General features: G+C 38.8%; 1 long non-coding RNA gene across 1 annotated transcript in view; it reads left to right on the top strand.

Annotated features, from left to right (window-relative positions):
* LOC311442401 overlaps positions 1-22,480 on the top strand; it is a 39,408-nt gene extending 16,928 nt beyond the window's left edge. The window contains exon 5 of the long non-coding RNA XR_014696627.1: positions 21,618-22,480. This is a non-coding gene — a long non-coding RNA (uncharacterized lncRNA). The remainder of the gene's footprint in view (positions 1-21,617) is intronic.
* Positions 22,481-23,155: the final 675 nt, after the last annotated feature.

The raw sequence follows: 23,155 nt of genomic DNA, 5'->3' as shown, positions 1-23,155 counted from the left end.
CCTAGCCTGTTCTAATACTTGGTTTGTGGACTAGTACTCACTTTCTGATTAGAATTTTACAGTAGTTGAACAACCAAACTCAAATATGAAGAGGCTACTTGTGAAAGAAATGAAGGCTACATCTCTTCAGCTGCTGTTCTTTGAGATGGATCTTGCATATCTACACTCCCACATAAATTCATTTTTTCCTAATTATTAACTTGGTCCTGAAGAAGCAATAGGAGGAAGCCCGGTAGCCAGAACAAAATGTCATTTAATTTTCCATTATGCTATTTGTGACAGAGGAATAAATGAGATTGTGAGCTCACACTGATGGTTTAGCAATGCTCAGAAGTGAGAGGAAAGAACAAATCGCTATGGCGCTCCCATAGGCAAGGCTTTTGAAATGTTTTATCCTTAATAATTTCTAAGGATGGTGATTGTGCTAAAAACATTTCAAGAAACCTTAGTTGTAGGCTGGTATGAACTACATCTGTGTTCTGGGGAGCATAGCTATGTAGCTGAAAAATATTTGCACTTGTAGTTTGTGTGTAGTCTGTAAAGCTGTGTGTAAGTGTTCTGAAAAAAAAAAATTAATAAAATTTCAAACCCCTTCGTATTAGTATTAAATTACCTCAAATAAAAGCATGAGTTTCAGCTATTCTTACAGAACTTAATGAAGGTTATTTCTGAATTTCCGAGGGGAGGGATTTTCCATTTGTTTTTGAAGCAGTCTTGTCTTAGAGAGAACATGAATCATTTTAAGATTTGGTTTTAGAAAAAACTTCAGTATTTCTTCTAGAAGTTTTTTCTTTGGTAATATTCTGTTAAGGTCAGTAAGTAAGCCCCTCTTAGTTGTCCCTAAAGCTTTTCAGGGATGAAGGTTGATGAATGATGAGATACCACGTGGTTCATATTCTGAACAATGTGCGTTCAGTTCTGTTTGGTATGAGTGAAGGTGATACTAAAATCAGGATTCATTTGATGTCCTAACTGGTTCTTACATAGATTCTTGAAATGTGTGATGCAATTGCTGGGTAGAAAATTTCTGACAGATCCTTTTGCTACGGACATAAATCTATTTCTCAAAATGATTTTAGACACTTTCCATTAGAATAAATAATCTAATTTTAGGATTGTATAAGAAGGAATAGGTAGCATCAATATATCTTGACTATATCTGGAAATTGTTTTCATCACTAATCAGATTTGATGGTTAGACTGACTTTGTTTTCTGCTTTATGAAGGAAAGAAAAGCAATTAGGCCACCCAGGAGAATCTGTGGGAAACAGCTTGGATCCTGCTTGAGAGGCAAAAAGTAGTACACTGACAAATGCATTGTATTCTAAAAACTGTTGAAGTGTTTTGACCCTTTTTATGCAGGGCTGTGGAGTCTGTAGAATTCATCCTGCTGCACTGTTTTTAATAGTTTGCTTCAAAAAAAGATGTTGGCCTGGCTATAAAATCTATATAAATAATAAATAGTTGTAAGTGGTAAAAAGTGTCTTTAGTAAGTGTAAGAGGGATTCAAGTAGACAGTAGGCCTTTCAGTGGAAATATAGATGACCCTTGAAAAGTTTTATCCATTTGTATTCATCTTCTACAATGTGTTGTTTATTCTTCTGCTTCATAGCTGAGAGCCTTAGTAGTTTGTTTTGCTTTGCTAATACAGTCACAGTGCTCATCACCAGAAAATATTTAAAACTTTGGGTTAGAAACAAGAAGTGCCACAGGTGAATCCCTTACAATGCAATTAAATTAGTCATATAATTTGTTAATAATTGTTGTGTTAGAATTAAAGAAAAATCCTGATTCTAGATGGGAAGGATTTGTAATTTTTCCCAAGACTAATAGTTCTTTGTTAATGCTCTCTAGCATCTGACTGAGATTACATAAAACTTGTAGGAACAAATTACTTGTTTGAAAAATTTACACAATAAAGATAAAAATAATATCTGTGGAAGGCAGTAATTTCTAACATACATCATACAACTGATCAGGAAGAATTTAAGTGGTAATCCCAATGAGGACTTGCATAGAAACAGTTTGGCTGTTATCCCTGTATTTTGTAGGAACTTTGTTCAGTGAAAGTTGAACCCACCACCTCTGAGTTACTTCACAACTGCTGTTGATTTGGAACTTGTCCAGTGATTGTGACAACAGCTTACTTGAGGTCTTGGTTGAATACTGAAGGCTTCACATTCAAAATATATCAGATTGGTCATTTTCAGCTAATTTTGGGTGCACAGATCAGTTGACAATTTGGGAGCAACTTTTCAAGGAATTTAATGAAGCTGTAGCATCTCTGCCCTCCCCCTCATAAACACCGTTAAGAAGTCTAGGTACTTCTACCAACTTTCTACCATGTCCTTCTACCAAACTGCTTAGTCAAAGCCTCTTTGCTTGCTTTCTTTGACAACACATGCCTGTCCTAACTCCCAGTCTGCTGTTGTAACACTGTTTCCCTTTAATAGAGCATCTCAAATTTTGAACAAGGGAATGATTTGAACACGGTCTTCCACTACATACAAATAAGAGAAAATAATTTCAGAGAAATAAAATACCAAGTCCACGGTAAATATGAAAGAAAAAAAAAAGAGTTTTATTGTATCCCTTTATTATTCTATCATTTCTTATCCTTGTTTTCAAAGGAAACAAAAAATATCCTCTAAATCCTTGTTGTAAACCAATCTGAGTGTTAGCACCAATACTGCAAGAGATGGAACTTCATCAAATACAGGAAACTTGTGTTGCTGATTTGATTGTAGGATTGCACAGTGGTCATCTTGCCTACCTAATTAGAGGAAGCATCAGATAATTAATCCTGTGGAAGGTGCCTTTTGGTCAATGACTTTTTGACTTAATCTCTTGCTTGGCAGGTTCAGGGCTTGCTCTAACTGAATAGCTATTTATAGGTGGGACAGCTATGGAGAGAGTGCAAAGTGGCCAGCACTACTGAGTTTTCTCTATGATTGCACAAAATATTATTTACATGTATATGTAGACAACGGTTGCAAGCCACAAAATAATTTAACACTGCGACTAACATTGTCCAGACAGGTGAAAGGAAATGTTTGCCTCCCAGAGAGCAAACAATTTGTTTAGAGCTAGTGAGATGCCAATGAGCTGGTCCTGCTTCCTCTTTCTTTTCAGCCTCTGTTTCCAGGAGGTATGCTCAACAATTACACTTTTTTTTTTTAATAAATAAATAAATCTGTGTTACTGTGTCACAGAACACAGAGATTATTTTGTGTTGATGTCCATTAAATATTTTTATGAGTATTGTAAATCATCATTGTGGAAAGTAAGGTCAAAAGATGCTTTGAAGTCTTCTGGTGTGTGTTTCTGTACGATGACAAGATCAACTCTACTTGTATCATTGCCTCTGTCATATGACAGAGTGCCAAATTTGACAAAATCAAAGGCCTTATCAATGTGAAGCTTAGTGAGTTGTTTTTTTCTTTTACCAAAAGCAAATTCTAGGATTTTGCTGGAATTTGCCAGGAGTTTGTGTTCTTCTTGATTCCTTTCCATATGAGTTTCTGGGTTTCTGGGTCTTTTTTTTTTTTTTTTTTTTTTTTTCCCCCTTATAACAAGGTCCTATCCTTTGGGTGATTCTGGCTCAGAAAGTCTTGTTTCTCAGTTTTAATTCACAGCCAGAAAAATGTCCAGGCTTGTCTCTGAATTTCTTACCAAGGAACGTTTGATGTATAAGGTAGAAAGAGATGCATAGACACAGCTCACAAAAAAAACTTTTTTTGATAGGGCAGTATTTTTTCCCCTCTCTGTCTGCTCTCTCAGAGCAACATATGTCCTTAATATAAACATATTTGAAGGAACAGAACTGACCATAACTTCCAGTGACTCTGGGATGTATCTGTTGCTCTGAGTAATGAAGGAGGGGAAAAAAAAAAGAAAGATAGAGTGTTTATGAGTTACAGCAAAGAAGGAGCTTTCTGTTTTTCTTCTTAATGGAGAAAGAAAGAAATTAGGTCCATTTGCCTTGCCATAATGACAATGCCATAATGCCAACTAGACGGAGGAAGAATGATAGGAACATAGAGGGAAGTGGAAGATAGAAAATGTGTTTCTTAGGAAGCTTCAAGGAATAGAAATATAATAATGTATTTGTGTTGACTAATGCTTGATGATTCATTAAACTTTCAAAGCTAGTTTAGAAATTACATCTGTAGTTGACTGGAAAGTAACCCATGTGCCCTTTTTGAAGAGTAAACAAAGAAACAAACAAGGAATGAAGACCAAGGAAAAATTACAGCTCTCTGATAATCTGAGACAACAGATAGAAACTCAACTGCATTGCAGTCAGATTAACATTAAATCAGTATCTTCCTAATCGTCTGCTGACTACATGTCTTCTGTTTCCACTCTTCTGATATGATGAAAAGATTTGATTCTAGACAGTACAGTTAGGGATAATAATTCAGTGTCTGGCTGTCCTCAGACTAGGCAGTGTTGATATCTCCACCACTCAGAGTCTCTTTAATCAGAGAGACAGATGCAAAAGATGATGGCTTGCTCTTGGATTTGATTCTTCAGTGGCAGGAAAAAAATCTTGTTTGAAATAGCTTATGAAGTATGTCTTGAACATAATGAGCCTAAGACTTTGTATGAATGCATAATATGTACTAGGTGTTGTATATTATTGTAACGCAATTCCCTGATTAGCCCATTGTGCTTTATCTTCAGGTTGGCAAGTACTCAGTTCTGATAGAACTATTTAACAAGATTAGCAAGTGTCACAGCTTTAATACTGCAAGCAATGCCTCCTCAAAAAGCCAGATGTAAACTACTGAGAAGAGGGGACTTTCTGACTCCTTGTTGGTCACCTTTTATGGTTCTTCTTATGTGAATTAGCTGCAGTATATTCTAAATTTAGAAAGAGAAGAGAAGATTGGCTTACATTACTTTAATTAGTAGAACTTATACATCCAAATATATCATTTTTTTTTAAAAATGCTCTTCTCATTTTAGCCTCTGTAGCTACCAGCCATAATGAGGAGACAAACAAGTCCATAACAAGGAGTAGCAGAAGACTATTTCAAGTTAAGAAACTATGCTGTTCCTGCAGCTGTTTGTAGATATTAGTAGAGTAGTAAAAGGAAATCATGGGCTGTCAAAAATAGAAACAAAAACATACCGTAGTCTCTGCAGAAGTGATGGATGTTTTCATTTGAACTAAATGAAGGAAATCTGCAGAACTGTTATACATCCAATACTGTAATCTCTGAGTGTGCTTGGTCTTGATGAAAGGTTGGAAATAGAAACCAGTGGTAAAATAAATCTCTTTTTTGGTTTTTGTTGTTGTTGTTGTCGCAAGATTTATTATATGCAGGCTGGCAGAATGGCAGTACATAAAAAGCCAGCCCATGTGTGCAGTGAGGTAACTGTACTGAACTTTCTTCCTATAAAAAGAAAATAATAAAAAGCTGAGCATATGAAGTGCCATGGGCTAACACAGCAAATAGGTATGGTAAGCTAATGGAGGAAATGGTTGGCTTACTGTTCAGAGACAACAAGACATTTTGTTGCAAAAATGACAGCTTGCATGTTTTAGCCCCTTTTCTCTGAAATTTTCAACAAAAATTCAACAATGGAGAAAAACTTATTCACAAAAGTGAAAATAGACAAAAATGTGTAGATATTCTCTTACAAGTCTGAATGAATTCTTAAAACAGACGGAGTATATTATTACTCGTGTTTCAATGTATACATTTTTTAAATGTCCTCAGACTTGCCTAATGCTTTATCATTCTTTGTTTATAAGGACACTTAAACTCCAGAGGTAAAGTATAGTTTAAATGGCCCACATGGGAGAAATAGGACTGACTTCTACATATTCTCTAGAATGTATCTTTAGAAAAATATTTTGTTTTTAATATCTAATGGTATTTCAGTAATATTATAAGCAAACAACAGACATTAGGTAAAATCTGTAAACAGTTTGTTGAGTCAGTACTGGAACTGAGGCCTTCATCCACTGGAGAAAATTCTGGAATGTTGGGCTGGAGAATTTAGATTCCTTCTACATATTCATGTTTCCCTTCTGTTCTTATTCATCTGTCTCTTAGCACAGTTTCAGTGAGAGTTTCTTCTCTCACTGTCCCCTCAGAGAGCTACTAATCCTATGGAGAGAACTGCTGGCATGCTGACAATATGACAATTTATTAAAGGTAAATGTATAAATTCCCTCACTTGGAATGAGGAGGAAATTGAACTCCAGCCTCTGTGTTTTGGTAAGTGTTAGGAAAGGCTCATGCACAGCCTTAATTACATCTCATCTACACATCATGGAGGAGGACTTCTAATCTCTTAGTATGCATTAGTTCCACTCTGTCTATGGGGGTCAGACAGTGATGAGAGCAAGCAAGATTGCTTACTTAATTGTAACCTCATTGGGTTCTGTAGGCAGGTGATGATTTGCCCAGGAAAGCACAAGTCCACCAACAGTTTTTGGCATTTGGAGAAGTAAAGTAGCAACAGGAGAGGTATATACCAAGTTTAAGGCAAGCAAATGGCAAAACAGATATTTTCTTGGATTAAGAACTTTACCCTGGGGCTGAGTTGTACCCAGCTTCACAGTAGACAGTCCAACCAGTGACAGTGGTTTGATTTTTACAATTTCATAATAACTTGCATTGATAAAAAAAGTGTGTTGACTCTTTTTCAAATAATAGCAAGATTACAACCCTGGACTTCAGGAGAGCAGATTTTGGCCCCTTCAAGTATCTAACTGTAAGATCCCCATGGGATAAGAATCTGAAGGGAAGAGGGGTCCAAGAAAACAGCTTAATGTTTAAGGAACAGCTCCTCCAATCTCATAAGTGGACCACCCAAACAATCAGGGAATTGGGCAAAAAATATGTCAGGAGGCAAGTATGGATGAACAAAAAGCTCCTAGCAAAACTCAGACATAAAAAGGAAGTATACAGGAGGTAGAAGGAAGGACAGGTAAGCTGGAATGAATATAGAGACAGTGCCCAAACATGCAGAAATGCAGAGAGGAAAATCAAAGCCTGTCTGGAACTGAGTCTAATGAGATATGTCAATGGCAACAAAAGGGCTTCTGTAAGTAAATAACTGGCCTAAGGAAGTTCAGGGAAAATACAGGCTCACTGCTGAATGGGGCTGGAGCCCTGATGACATGGGACATGGAAGATGCTGAGGTACCGAGTACCTTCTTTGTCTCAGTCTTTGCTAGGAAAACTCACCTTCAGAAAACCCAGACACTGAAGAATGGGGGAGCAAGTCTGGAGCAAGAAAGACTTACTTCTGGTGAGGGAGGATCAGGTTAGAGAATACTTAAGCAAACTGAACATACATAAATCCATGGAACCCTATGGGATGCACCCAGGAGTGTTGAGGGAACTGGCTGATGTAATTGAGTAGTGTAACTGAGTAGTATAATTGAGTACTCTCAATAGTCTTGGAATGAACATGGCAACTGGGAGAGGTGTTTGAGATCTGAAGGAAAGCAAATGTCATTCCTATCTTCAAAAAGTGCAGGAAAGGTGCATGGAACTACAGGCCAATCCTCAACTCCTGGCAAGGTGATGGAACAACTAATCCTGGAAACAGTTTCCAGGCACATGAAGGATAAGAAGGTGACTGCGATTAATCATTGTCAATTCACAAAGGGGAACCTTAGCCAACCTGATAGCCATCTATAATGAAATGACTGCTTTGATTGGTAAGGGGGCAGCAGTAGATATTTTCGGCCTTCAGTAAGGCTTTTGATGGTGTGTCCCATAATTCTCACAGAGAAGCTGATGAGTATGGGCTGGATGAACAGAGAGTAAGGTGGGCTGAAACCTGGCTGAATGCTTGGTCCCAGAGGGTGGTGATCGGTAGAAGAAAGTGTAGTTATAGGCCAGTAACTGGTGGAGTAGTCAAGGATAGTACTGGCTCCAGTCCTGTTCAACGTCTTCATGGATGATGGGGCAGAGTACCTTCAGGAAGTTTGCTGAGGACACAGAACTGGGAAGAGTGGTTGTATATTACAAGGTTGTGCAGCCATCAAGAGGGATCTCAGCAGGCTGAAGAAATGGGCTGACAAGAATCTCAAGCAGTTCAACAAGGGGAAGTGCCAAATCCTGCACATGGGAAGAAATCACCCTGCGCATCAGTATATACTGAGGGTTGACCAGCTAAAAAGAAGCGTTCTAGAAAGTGACCTGGGGGTCCCGGTGGACAGGAAATCGACCATAAGCCAGCCATGTGGCCTTGTGGCAAAGAAGACTAGCACTATCTTGTGCTGCACTGGGAGTGTGACCAGCAAGTGGAGGGAGGCAATTCCTGCCTCAGCACAGGTAAGAGCACATTTGGAGCACTTTGTCCAGTTCTGTGCCCCCCAGTACAAGAGAGGTGTGGAACAACTAGGGTGTTCAGAGAAGGTCCACTCAGATGACTAAAGGAAACTCCATTTTAGTGAGGCCACCTACAGTGAAGAACAAAAACAGTATTATATTTTCCAGTCTTTGCATAAGGATGGATTTGTCGGCTGATTTGTTTTCTCATCATGGTGCTGAGATAGAGCTGAGAGGTTGTGGCAGAGTTCAGGTGAAAGTTATTAATTGCTGCAATCTAAAGGGCAAAATGACTTCAGACTGATAGCACAAGGGCGTACACTAAAAATTTGTTTCAGCTCCTATTTTCTACTTAGGCTCCTAATTTCTCAGAGGAACTAATTTATTAATTCCAATGACAAAGCCTTGGCAATGCTGTTAAGAGCTGTCCCGTTCTGAGTGGGCTAATTATTGCAGGTTAGCGAATTGAAGATTCAGCTGTAGCACTGGCAGGCAAACTCCCCTGGCAGTAACGGAGCTGTCAGGGATAAGGGTGGTGTTGAAGCTGTGGTGGTTGGAACTTCAGCAGGGTAAGCTGAATGCTGGCTGCCAGAGCAGCTCCATACTGCTGTCTTGTTTTCAAATCCACTCTGTCATTACTGCTATTATTATCTATGTCACATTGCCAACTATTACTTAGTAAGTCAACATTTTTTCTTGAATATAGTTTCTTGATACTGTTAGAAATAGTAAGATATTGCTTTTGACAAAGATTAAGAGAAAAATAGTATGGCTTCATTGATGGTAAACCTCAGTGTAGGGACTGATGTCTGGCCTTGAAATGTCTGTATTAGGATCTTTAAGATCCTAATCTTACAGAAGAGTGGAAAATCCCCTTTAAATGACCTTTGAGGGCAGATATGCTCTTCGAAGGGAAAGGAGCAGGAACGTCAGGCAGCTCCAACTTTATCTGCTGAAGGTTGTGCAGGAGGTAAGTCTGCTCCCAGGTGAGAGCAGGGTAGTACTGAGAGTGAACAATTAAAATTCTAGCTTTGCAGAAATGTAAGCACAAATTAAAAACAACAACAGTTCTAAGAAGGCATATCAAGATAAATAAATGATACTAAGTTCAAATTAACATGCCTGTAATTTTTATGTCTTAGATTCATTTGTTTATGGCTGGTCAAAAACAAATCCAGCAAGGGTAACTAAATTTTAACTTGGCCCCATGTACTCCTGGGCTAAACCTGATGATGAATGGTAGGTTCCCCATGGTCAGAACCCCCTGATAAGCTATGGAAATTTGTGATTAAAGAGCAGCTCTTTGTGAACAGAGGGTGAGCCTGTTTCCTAGCAAAAAAATAGGAACTGCTACATGGAAAAAAACGCTGGGAAGAAATATTTGTTTGTTTGTTTTCCTGTTGTTTTGTTGTTGTGGTAGTTTTTTGTTTTGTTTTGATCTGTTATGGACAGAAATCCCAGTTGAACCAAGTTCCCAGGCTCAAGGCAAGACAAATATGGATTCCTTCTAAACTGTCTGAATAATAAATTACCTGGAAGTATATAATCACAACAAGGCTTTTACTAAGCTAGTCTGCAGTCGATGCCTACAATTTCAGATTATGTTAGACATTCCTGCCTATAAATTAACTGCTCTAACTGTTCTATTTTTTTTGTTGTTGTTTGTTTGTTTTTGAAGAGAAAAAAAGAAAAAAGCATTAATGAGGCAAAAGAAAGTTGGTTTTGAAATTGTGGCAAATGTTACTGAAAAATTTTGCTTTGCTTATCCGGACTCTATACGAGGTGATCCATACTGGCCATTCAGAAAGCAAATTTCCATTCTGTGTGTTATGTTGCCAGTTCACTTGGCATAGATCAATTTTGTTGGTGTTGCGAGACATAGCACATTTGCAGGTAGGCAGGGTGGGTGTTAAAGTTTCCTCATGCCTAAGAGCCTGCCTGGTTTTACAAATATTTCAGTGAACTTAAATGGAATGTTCAAGAATTGAAGAAGGAATAAAGTTGGAAAAAAAAAAAAGTTTCTGATTTGAGAAAGGCAGGAATGCTTTCTTTGTCCTAATAGGTGTTAATCTCCTTACTGATGGCATTAACGGGAAGTGCTTGTAATCTACACAACACTGTTGATTTTGCTCAGGAAATATTTTGGAATAAAGTCAATGCATTTGGCTTTGTGACAAGCTGCCTTATTTTCAGGATGAATCCTGCAGTGTGGATGGGAAATGGAACTAAGGTCTAATACTGAATGAGAATGTATGGAGAAGGGATGGAGCAGACATTGTCTAACAAATAGCTTTAGAAGAAAAGGCAAGAATACAATTATTTTCTAGTAAAATGGTTTTAGAAAAATAATAAAGCTGCCAATAAATACACATCTGTGGCTATGACTAGAAGGGACACTGGACATTGTAAACGAACACTCTAAATGAGACCTGAAATTTAATCTGAGTAATAGCACCTTACAAGAGAAGCCAGTCATTGAGCTTAATTCACTGACCCTTTGTTTTTGGCTTTGGGTCATGAAGGTAATGAAGCAAAAGAGAGTCTCAGTCTCAATGAAACAGAATATAAACAAGTTGGAAATATGTGGGGAAAAAATGCCAACATTGTAGATTATGAAGGACTGCTACACATTAATACTGTCAAGAGTTCCCACTTCTAGGGGGTTAGCAATGTGGGCCAGCACTGTCCAAGAGCAGACTGTCTTTTTGCAAATGTGCAAATTGCACCCAGGTGTTGCTTAGAAAGCAGTAAATGCATGTTGTAGATAGACTCACAGCTGAGGGCATTTGGTGGCATGCCTAGTCTACAGTGTCAGAACCTTTGCTGTGCTGCATCGGTATTAATGGAGTTGGGCCACACTTCAAGGCATCTTTGTGTAGTTAAAATCCTGTGAGTTAATTTGGCTCCGGAGTTCTCGATTTGCCTCAACAATTTGCAAAATCTTTTATAAATCCATCTGTCTTTTAGATATCTGAATGTCTTTGTGTGCAATTTTCATGGCCTGATCAGATTTCAGTACCTTTTTTTTTTTTTTTTTTTTTTTTTTCTCTATTAATACCAGTAGCTGCCAGGCTGTTGCTGGTGTAGGGAACTATTTTCACAGCAACTTGATGGGATTATGTTTTCAAAACCAGCTTCAGAAAATGTACCTGCAAGTGAGGAATGTGCAATAGGGCACTCGTGCAGCCTTCTGAAGTGAATGCAGAGAGCTGTATGTGCCTTTGTGTGCTGGCTGGCTGCCAGCCAAACTTCTGTGCTCTTTGTGTGAGTTCTTTTCCACTTCTTTTCTGTACAAATTTACAACTATGAAACTATAACTGTTTGCTGAAAATCCAAGCAGTTTTCATATAGGCTCTTAAAACTTGCAGCTATGAAAAAACTTACATATTTCTCATGGACTATTGCATGTATATATTAAATGGGCTAAAGCTCTTTGTAGTGATGCATCCTAAAGTGAGGGAATGAGCAGTATGGCAATATGAGATGAGCTAAAAATGTGTCCCAGTGAAACCTAACGGCACAGAGAGTATTTGAGTCTCTGAGCTTCTCAAGGCTTTATTGTTTGCTGTGGTGTATGGAATGGTGTATGGTGGTCTTCCTGGCACGTGCATGGAATATGTGTTTTAAGTAGCACTGTTTGCTTTCCTGTTCAGAATGATTAAGATGTAGTCCAAGCAAAATAACTTTGGCATAAGATTCCATGAAGTCTGGTGTTCAATCACCCTTAATATTTCTCATTCTATTCTTGTTGTAGAGTTGCTTGCTGATAATCCATGAGGCTGTTCTGGAACATTCAGAAAGATTTGCTCATTTGCTATTATTAAAATAGCTCTGTAAGATTTTCTCATTTTGTTTTCTATCTTTAGTGACAGTGATTTGTATTGCACGTTTACAGATGTGGATAGGGAAATTGTCTTAAAGTGATTGATAGCACTTTGCAGCTAGGGTATACAGTGCATTTGCCATCATGCTGCCACACTGACATTGATATGCAATAGTTTAGGACTATCCTTGTACCAACTGTATTTGTTTTCCATCCTCTTTGGAGAAGTGCAGCTGGCGGAAAGAAAGCTACTTCAGAAGTGTTAGTTTCATTTTTCATAAGCTGCTGGCTGTAGCTCTGGAGACACAAATAGCTTGCAAGTTTTAACCTTAACCTTCTTTAACCTAAAAGGAGAAAAAAAAAAAAAAAAAAAAAAGAAAAAAAAAAAAGGAGAGAAATCATCCAAAGAAGCTTATGGAATATTCTGTATTTCAGTACAAAAATGATTTTTGTTTGGAGGAGAGTTCTAAACAACAACAATAAAAAAGACTTTTTTTTTTTTTTTTTTTTTTCCCCGATAGCAATCAGCCCAGTACTGAGCAGTGGTTTGAAATGAAAATGGATGTGTTCTCACTGGAATTGTTCTCTCTTGCTTAGGTTGATACTGCAGATTACAAAGGTGTGCGTGGGGTGGGGAGGGGTGCAGACAGGATGCCTGCACAGATGAAATGGTTTTGTGCCCTCCTGTGCTTTGAGCAGAGGTAGATGGTGCAGTTCTCATTGCTTTGTGGTGGTAGAAATAAGGAAACTGTTAAGTGCTTCTTGCTATCAGCAGAATCCCAAAGGCCTCCAATATACCTTCAGAGACAATAGCGCTCCGTGGAAGGGATCTGGCAGCATCAGTAAGGTGCTGTGTGCCAGGACACTGCTGGGCATGCTGCTATGTTTCATCTTCAGCTGACTGATTAGCAACCAGCGAGGTTTTTGAAACAGTAGAATTCTTACAGGAAGTGAGATTGGGTGAATGATAGCTGGATTTTAAAACATTACTTTCATGTGGCTCTTTTGCCAGTAAGGTTTTATCAGAGATTTAACTGCATCTGAGATAGGATTAAACTGTAGGATGTGTTGCAGCTGGGGAGAAGTGCTACATGCCAACGTGAAGGAACTGCTGAGAGCATGACCTTTCATAGAGCATTTGGGACAATGTGCACACTTGTACAACAAAGTACAAAATAAAAGAGGGTGGGGAGCTTGCCACTGAAATGAAACTTTAAGAGCATTCCCATAGGAAACACTTTGCCTAGGGTTATTTATTCCTTTAAGTTTGCATGTGGAGAATCTGAGAAGGAAAAGAAATAATGCAGCTGCAAAATATCGCTTGTTTTGTTTGTGTGCATATTAAGAACTAGGGATTGTCTTTTATAATCACATGATTTGGAAACTTGTATGTTGTTTTATTGGGATAAACATAGGAAGTAGTTAAGCATTCTAATAATTACAGGTTGACAGAGAAGGTGCTTGTTAGAAAATGTCTCATTAATGGAATTACATTAGCGAGTCATGGGTTTTGTAGCTAATAATGTTGGATATTCTAGTCCCAAAGATTGTAACTAACATACTTAATACATTGTGAAGTTGCAAAGGATGGGTTTTAACTTACTTCTTTATAAGCTGGAGCTTCATAATCTATTTGTTAGAGATTGTTTTGATCTAAATCTAGGCATGAGCATCATGCAATTGGGAAAAATAATTATTTTTTCTCCTTTATACAGTCTTTTTTTTTTTTTCCATTTAAACATATAAAAATATGTTTAAAGCATAGTTCTACTTTTAAAAATATATATTAAGAATAAGTTTGTGATAAGGAAGGATGTTTTAAAACCCTCTTTAGATATGCAGACAGGTCAAGTTACAGTTAAAGAAAAACACATTTGTTTCTCATTGTTACTGTTGGGAAGTTAAGAGAGAAACACGTGTGCGTGGATATGGCACACATTCACCTTGCTGTCGTTTCCTTCCTGCTTCGCCATGTTCCTGCTTTACTTCCTAACCTAATCTGTTACAGAACAGGAACCTTCCTGGATGACCATAAGGCCTCCCCTTATGAACAAGTACAAATAGGAAATCTGAACTTCTCTTACAGGCACCACTGGACCAGGGACAAAGGAAGCGGAAGTAACAACGTTTACAGTCTCTGGAACTCCTTCTAGTCTGTGAAATAACAAATCTAGGTTTTGATGCTATGAATTTTGAATAAATAGTTTAGCAGTGAGTGTGTTCAGTTTAAAAACAATAGTTTAGTGATGTTGGATGATATTCAGGATGAATAATAATGGAGGAACGTGGCCCATAATGTGGAAAACAATGAGGAGGAGCCACCGGTAATTGTCAGTACTTACTTTTAAAAGTACTGTTTTAAAAAATGAAGAGCTCTATTATTTTTCTCAGTACTCCTAGGAAATAGTTGGGGAAAAATATAATTGAGACCTTGACCTTTGTTTTATGCAACTACGTATCCTCTTCTTGTTTGATGGTGTTTGTCTGTGTTCATGGTTACTCATAATTGAAGAAGGCATTCAAGAAATCATTCCACCATCTGGTACTTGTTGACAATGGCATATTATTTCTCTTGATGCCTTTGGTCTTATTTGAAGTAAATAGTAAAACCTCCTGGTACCTTTTATTTATAAACTTGTTTATCTTTGATATAGTCTCTTACTGAAAACTAGTTTTGACAGCTCTATAATTCACTTCTTTATGGAATGTTTTGAGAAGTCCTTTGGAGGAGATTGATTTTGCTGTGTAAACGTATCCATTCTTCTGGCTTCTTTCACAAGTGTACAAACACCTGTTGGAAATAAAAGAAAATTTCACATCACTTTACACTGGAGTTGTGAGTTTACCAAATTACTTTCATAGTCTTTAACTGCGTTGCATAATTAATAGACCATGAGATGTTAAAGTTCATCGTCAGAAGAACAAAGAACTGATATCACTCTCTTGGCTTGATATTCTGGTGCAGTGATTACAAACATATGGGCTATTGACCTGCAAGTATCTTGTATTCCTTAGTGTCTGGTTACTATGGAGTTAATTAGTGCCTGGTTTTATGGAGTTAAATCCCACTGGAGACTGGTCACCAGTGGTGTTCCGCAGGGGTCGGTGTTGGGGCCCATCCTCTTTAATATCCTTATTGATTATTTGGATGAGGGAATTGAGTGCACCCTCAGTAAGTTTGCAGATGACACCAAGTTGGGGGGAAGTGTTGATCTGCCGGAGGGTGGGAAGGCCCCACAGAGGGACCTGGACAGGTTGGGTTGATGGGCAATGGGATGAGGTTCAACATGGCTAAGTGCTGGGTCCTGCACTTCGGCCACAACAACCCCACGTAGTGCTACAAACTTGGGGTAGGGTGGCTGGAAAGCTGTGCAGAGGAAAAGGATCTGGGGGTGCTGGTTGATGCTCACCTAAACATGAGCCAGCAGTGTGCCCAAGTGGCCAAGAAGGCCAATGGCATCCTGGCTTATGTCAGGAACAGTGTAGCCAGCAGGGCCAGGCAGGTGATCGTCCCCCCGTACTCTGCTCTGGTGAGGCCACACCTCAAGTGCTGTGTTCAGCTTTGGGCCCCTCACTACAAGAAGGACATCGAGGCCCTGGAGCATGTCCAGAGAAGGGCTACAAAGCTGGTGAAGGGCCTGGAACACAAGTCCTGTGAGGAGCGGCTGAGGGCACTGGGGGTGTTCGGTCTGGAGAAGAGGAGGCTCAGGGGAGACCTCATTGCACTCTGCAACTGCCTGAAGGGAAGCTGTGGGGAGCTGGGGGTTAGCCTCTTCTCGCAGGTAACTAGTGATAGGACTAGAGGGAATGGCCTCAAGTTGCACCAGGGGAGGTTTAGGAGATTAGGAGAAATATCTTCTCAGAAAGAGCAGTCAGGCATTGGGTTGCCCAGGGAGGTGGTGGAGTCATCATCCCTGGGGTGTTTAAGGAAAGGTTGGATGTAGTACTTAGGGACACAGTTTAGTGGGTGACATTGATGGTAGGGGGATGGTTGGACCAGATGACCTTGGAGGTCTTTTCCAACATTAACAATTCTATAATTCTATACTACCGAGAGATATACATTATGTGACTGGTGATTGACATGAGAGAAGTTGGAACTGGTTGATAATCTGAGCTCTGAAATCCCTCTGAAAATCTGTGGTAGTTGCACCATGCAGTCCTGTAGTGACACTTTCAGGCATTGCTACTCTTGCTGCTCGCCTGAGAGCCCATCTGTAAGCTCTGCTTCCCACAGCTGCCTTAAATGTGGTAATATATCCTGTGATCTTATAATATTTTGGTTTATTTATTTATTTATTTATTTATTTTTGCCAAGAAGTTTGGCGATTACTGTTTAAAAGAAAGAGGGTCTTTTAGAAGATCTGTTCATGAGCAAGAAGAAAAATGCTGTCTATTTATGTAGAACTTTTGATGAGATCTGGCTTCAACTTCAAATTTTGTTAGCTTTGGAAAATGCCAGCATTATTCTGAGGAAACTCAGAGCATACTTTTGAGGTATGTCTTTAAGTTCTGAAGAACATACTTCTTAAAATGGTTTAAATGTTGTGTATTACTTGAAAGTTGTTGATGTAGTAATTGCAATGTTATTTTCAACAGTTCTTGAAGTGAAGTTCTCCAAAGTTCAGAAAACAATTCAGAAGTCTGTTCCATAAGAAACTGTTTTGAAGTCTCTGCTGTCTTCAGAACCACTTTGTCCCCTGTCAATTTCTGCTACTTATACGTTTACCTTTCAATAGTAAGTTAACAGGGATAGAATTTGGATTGAACGTGTAAATATTTATCTCTCAGATGTGTACTGGTGAATTCAATCAAGAGCCTGGTTATGACACCAAGGAAGGGTATAAAAATGACTGACATGGGTGATAAGACGATTTAATGCAGGTAGAGAGTGGGACTGTGAATTCCAAGTTATTTCACTTCTTGTTGGCCAGGCAGGCATATGAAAAGTATGCTTCAGGTTTGGAGAACTTCCCTTATGGCAGTAAAGCAGATGTGTGAATAATAAGGTTCATTGTCTCTGAAGAAAGATGTTTAATGAGAGGTTATTTTCCTGGGAAGTCATGTATATATCCAGCAAAAATTACAAGCCAATTTAAAAGCAGTTTTGAAGTCTGCTTAATCTGTGCTTTGATAGTTAAATCTTATTAAGCAATACTTCAAATGGAAAAACAAATACCCTTTTTGTCTTACGAGATGACTTTGGCTCTATGTCTTGGTTTGCACATGGACTGATGCTCTACAAAAGTCCAGAACAGGACTGTGGTATTTCAGATGCATTCAGGACTGGTCCACATAACCCTTGCATTCCTCTGGGGGTTGCTTTCACAAGAGTCTCTCTTAACTGTTACCCTTTAAAGGGTCTTAGTAATATAAACCATATGGGAGCCTCTTATTAGGCTTTCCAGCTCCTACCCTTTCTCCTCTTTTCCCTTATTACTTTAAGTGAAAGCTTCTTGAAATAAGTGCATTTGGAGATGCCCCAATAGCAAAACAGCAAGACACTAAACTACGAGATACAAGTAAAACAGCAAAATAGAAGGATACTTAGCTGAGTAAACAACTTAAACTGTGTTTTCTGGAACAGACAAGCAATATTTAAACCAAACACTGGATGGATACCTTGATGATATGTTATCCACCCACTGTTGACAGGAAACCATAGCCAAAGTAGCAAAGTATTGTGCTTTCCCTCCAGCCTGTGTGAGCAGGTTTCCTTACAGTTGAAATGAAGATATGAAGTTTTTGCTTGTTCTTGTTCCCACATTGGGCTGGGTTGCAAATAAGGAGTATGTTTGGTGCTCAGAGTTCAGAACTTCTGAAGCATCTCCCCATTTAGGTGTAGGCATAAAGCCTAAAGTTAATGCAATAGGGAAAGGACCTCTGACCCAGCTGGCAGAACTCATCACCCTGTCAACTTTTGGGTGGGATGGGGAATAGTGGTATATCTTATGAGCCAGTCTCATTCATGTTGTACTCTCTTAGGCTGGAGACAGGTTGTGATTCCAGGGAGTGATGGCTGAGGAGTGAGGAGCAGCTGAATAACCTAGGTTGTAAGAATTGACAGTGCTGAGCGTAAAATAGTCTGTAAGAAAAATCTGGCATAGATTGACTTCTGTACACTAGTAATTTCTCCATCTTTTTTCAGAGATAATCTCTGATATTGTTCAGTCATAAGTTAATTGTTTTTCCTGTGCTTTTAGATCATAAACTCATGTTAGTGAGTTCTTGTTGACACTGTTCTACACAAATTCCTTTACCTTAGTTCATTTTTAAAAAATATAATAAAAAATAAAAGCACTTTGTAAATTCCTTATATACCAATATAATACCAATAGGAATTCATCAGTTGCCTTCCAGACCTTCCTTGTTCTCTCTGCTTTAGCAAGCCAGCAGTAGTCTCCTGTGATTCAGATTTCTATCAAGTACTTTCAGACTGGCAAGGGGAGGCTAAATAATCCATGGTGGTGTGACTACAGACTTTGTTGTAGCACTCATAGTCTGGCTGTCTTTGTCCATGTGCAAGATTTTACAGGTAAAAGTCTTGACAGTTTTCAAAATCACCTAGTATAGTGTTCCTTGAGACCTAAAAGGGTTTCTTCTAAGAGCTAAGCCCTTTGTTACCTCTCTGGTTTATCGTGGATGGTATGAGAAAATCTCTCTGTGAACAGAGATTCTGCATCTGCTTCTGCTCCATCATTAAATAACCCAATTTTACTATCTTAGGCTGTATTTTTGAGACATTTGTACACATCTCATTTTTCTTCTCTGGATGGTCCTATTGACTTTTTTTTTTTTTTTTTTTTTTTTTTTTTTTTTAATCCAAAGATAAGGATTTAACCTGAAAACCTGAAATCTTTGGACTGAGTAGAGTGAAGAAGCAAATGATAGGTTCTACAGTCCGTGCTTGTTATTTATACATTACATGAAGACATTTACCATTTTTACAGCGTGTTGAGTTCCATACAGCTGTGATCCTGTTTTTAACTGTGGAGTATCTTAAACTTGTTCTATTTGTAACAAACTTCAGAATTATTATTTTTATAGACAAACTTATGCCCAAGCAAGCACTGTGTGGCCTGGCCTAACATGTGACAGACTTTACGAAAATTTGAATAAGTTATAGAAATTACTTTAATTTAATTTAATTACTTTAAATGTTTAATTACAGAAGAAGATAGAAACACATTATATAGGGTCTAGTTTCCAATGTAGACATGCTCAAAACTGAAAGTAAAAAAGAAAGCAGTCTAATATAAAATGACATGTTGTAAACTGCACTGGAATTAAATGGATAATTTGGAACACTTCAGCAACAGTGCTATGAACTATGCTGTTTTATTAAAGCAAACAATACATAAAAAAACACAACAACAAACCTAAACTAAAATAAAATAGAACAGATCTTTCTTTATGAGCTATTTGAAAATAGTTCACTTAAATTTCTAGCTACTTCCTGGACTTAGCTAAAACCATAATTTAGACTTCTACTGTCTACAGAACAGATTTGACAGTTGAATTGTCTTCCTCTGGTGTTTAACCTTCCCTTTAACTTCTTCCAGGAATTTGGTTTCTTGGAGCAGAAGAAGTTCTTATTGCCTGTAGATATATTACATACAATTGTAAGAATTCCTATAAATCTGAGGAACATTATTTATTATTATTTTCTTTCTTTCGTGGAAATACTGTGTCCTGTAATAGTCGTGGAAAAAGAAAAACAAGCAGAGAATGCTATTCTTTAGCTATCTTAAAACAGAAGTGGGTTTTCCTTAAAGGTTGCAGAATACTTGAGGTTGAAGGGGACCTCTGTCACTGAAAGATATTCACTAACAAGTTTCCTGAGATTAGAGCAAGTGGCTTTTTTTTAATTTTCTTTTTCTTTTTTTCCTTTTTCTTGTTTTCTCTTCCCCTGAATTTGGCTGAAATCTGTAAGGCTTTGTTCTGTTTGAAAATGCATGGAAATACTTGTGAAAAATCCCCCCCCCCCCTTTTTTTTTTTTCCCTCGATAACACCAATGAATGTGTTGATGGTTATTACTGATGGGGATCCTTGTTCCCATGAGGATTTTACTTTGAGAGATCTGCTTTAGGTGCACTTTTACACTTAGCATCATTGAACTTGGCATATTTCTGAAAGCTTACAGGTCTACACTTACAGCTTGTGGACAAGTAAGTCTATATAATAAGGGACAGCCTGAAATAAAAATGGTAAGGGCTTAACTCATTACATTATTAACCAAACAATAATATATTATCACATTTTCAATCATGGATATCACCTGTTGCAAACCATGAAGTATGGCTTGAAACTTGTGTTAATAATTACCTCAACATGTAGCTTCCTATGTCACCTTTAATCATACCATAACCAGCTGCCTGTATGGTTGTTCCATAACCTTTCAGCCTCTTTCTCATGTGCTAGAAGCCCAAACAGTGCCTGCCAAATTCTCCCATTTTTCTGACAGCCTCTGATTCACTTCTGAAGTTTACACAAAGATCATGCAGTGTATTGATCATCCAAAATATAATTCATTATGTGCAATATAGTATTAAATCACACTGACAAAGCATGCTATTTCCTTTTCTTTTTGAGAAGCTGTAAAAAGCCTTCTGTTTTTATTTTTTTCTAAGATGTACAAGGTTTTCCAGTAATTAGCTTCTAACAGCTCTGCTGGAGAATGCTGCCACCAGGGAGTTAATGCCTTGACTTCACACACTGAATGTGAAAGATAAAAACACATTACTTAAGGAGGAGATCTTGACTTGTCATTTGGTATGATCTCCTACTTTAAGCATGGCCAACACTGAATTTGTATCAAACTTTGAAGTTAGAACAGGTTATCGTCCAGTCAAGTTTTGAATATCTTTAAGGACAAAACTCTGCTATATCACTGCAGTCTGTTCAAGTGTTTGACCTCTGCCACTGTGAAGAATATTTTTCCTTATTTGTAATTGGAATTTACTTTGCTGCAACTTATGCTTGTTGCCTCTTACCCTTTTGTAGAGCCAGATGGTTCTCAGAATTGCTCTTTCTTTTCTGTAACTACTTTTTAGATAGTTGACAATAGTAATTAGGTCTTTCATTAACCTTCTCATCCTTAGGCTAAGCAAACCCAGCACACTTATCCTTGTGTCATGTCATGTTCTTCAGTCCCCTTACCATCTTAAAGCCTTAAAGCCTAAGCATTTTAGCTTTTAGTGGCATTCTACTGTGGTATGTCAGTGTTATTCCTGTAATAGGAAGCACCAAAATACTACTGAAGGCACTACTCCAGATGTAATCTCTCATAAGTACTGAATAAAGATAGTAGCTCTTTGCTTGTTCTGCTGGCTTCCCTCTTGGTAATACTGGCCAGTGTGTGGTAAACTTTTGTCTCAGAGAAATGGTTCTGCCTCATATTTAGCTTCTCATTTGATGGGCCCAAAGTCCTTTCCTGCAAAGTTGCTACCTAGGCAGCATTTATTATTGTGTAATGTTTATTTAATTCCAGGTGCAAGACTCCGCATTTACCCTTACTGACTTCATAAGGTTTCAGCCTCATCAACCCATTCAACCCATCAGTCTGTTCTCCGAACCATCAAGAACCCTCTGAGCAGGCAGACCTGTGCTCCAGTGCAGTACAAGAGTTGCAAAGGATAAGCAACACGCGATTCCCAAGTGGTTGGTTGGTTGGTATGCCACAGCGTCTTCCTCAAATTGGAAAGTAACAACTAAATGTTGTCATTCTAATCCTGGAAATCTCAGTTATGGTTGATTGGCATGATAATTTGACCATAGATCATATATGACAGAGTATTGATAATTTGCAGCCACTCAGTCTGAGTCCTTTGAACTGTTTGCCTGATGCCTATCAAGCAGTTGTATCTTACTTTGATAGTTTAAGATTTAAGTCCCATGGATATTTTTTTTTTCCCCAATTTTAAATTCTACCTGTACAGGCTCTGCAAGCATGTTCAACCTTTTCTGTGTGCTCAGTATCATAACCACTACTCCCTTTCCTTGTTACGTAATTCTTGGGTTATAAGAGATGTTATTGATGTTTGGCTCTCCTTTGGATGTTGTTTTTCTGCCTTTCCTGTAATCATTTCTAAAATCAGGAAAGCAGTCTGGTAAAACCGATGATGATTCTGTTGGAAAAGTTCTTCTCTACGCTGTTCTGTGTACATTGTGCTGTGCGCTATCACTGTCTCCCTCTGCACAGGTCAGTTGGCTTACCTCCCAAATGCCACTCTAGTGAAAAGGAATTTTCCCTCAGTGAAAACCAACTGCTGTAGGTTTGAGCCAGTTCCACTTTAATTTTAGTAAGAGGGTTTGTTTTTTGTGTTTGCAATAAAACATTGCAGTGGCTTAACATGAGTGGGCAGCTAAGCACTACCATACTTCTCTCTCATTCCTCCTCAACAAAAAAGGGGGAGATGATTTTTAGTTTTTATTTTTTAAAGAAAAGCTTATGGGTTGAGATAAGGACAGGGAAATGACTCACCAAGTACTGTCACAGGCAAAACAGACTCAGCATGAGGGTTATTAATGTAATTTATTATCTGTTGCTGACAGACATGATCAGTGAGAACCAAAAGCAGACTAAAATAACCCTTCCCCCACCCACCCTCTTTTCTTCCCCTCCTTTGGCACAGGGAGCAGGGAAGGGGGCTGTGGTGAGTCCCTTAGGCTTTGTCTGTGCTACTCCCTCACTGTCCCTCTCTGCCCCTGCTCCAGGTGGGCTCCCTCCCATCCTTCCTGAACTGAGAAGGGGTGCTGTCCCTGAACTGAGCCTCCAAGGGCTGCCCACAGGCAGAAGCTCTTCAAGAACTGCTCCTACATGGCTCCACACTGCAGGGTCCATCCCCCAGTTTGTTTGGGAGCAAACTGCCCCAGCACAGGTCCCCCATGGGTGGCAGCTTCCCCCAGCCTCCCTGCCTCTGCGTGGGCTCCTCTCCACGGGATGCAGCTCTGGCCCAGGGCCTGCTCCTGTGGGGGCTCTCCATGGGCCGCAGCCTCCTCCAGGCCACATCCACCTGCTCCACGGGG

This window comes from Aythya ferina, assembly GCF_964211825.1.
Source record: "Aythya ferina genome assembly, chromosome: 10".
Lineage (NCBI taxonomy): Eukaryota > Metazoa > Chordata > Aves > Anseriformes > Anatidae > Aythya > Aythya ferina.
Note: the sequence above shows the minus strand (reverse complement) of the source record. Positions and strands in the feature narration are given on the sequence as shown.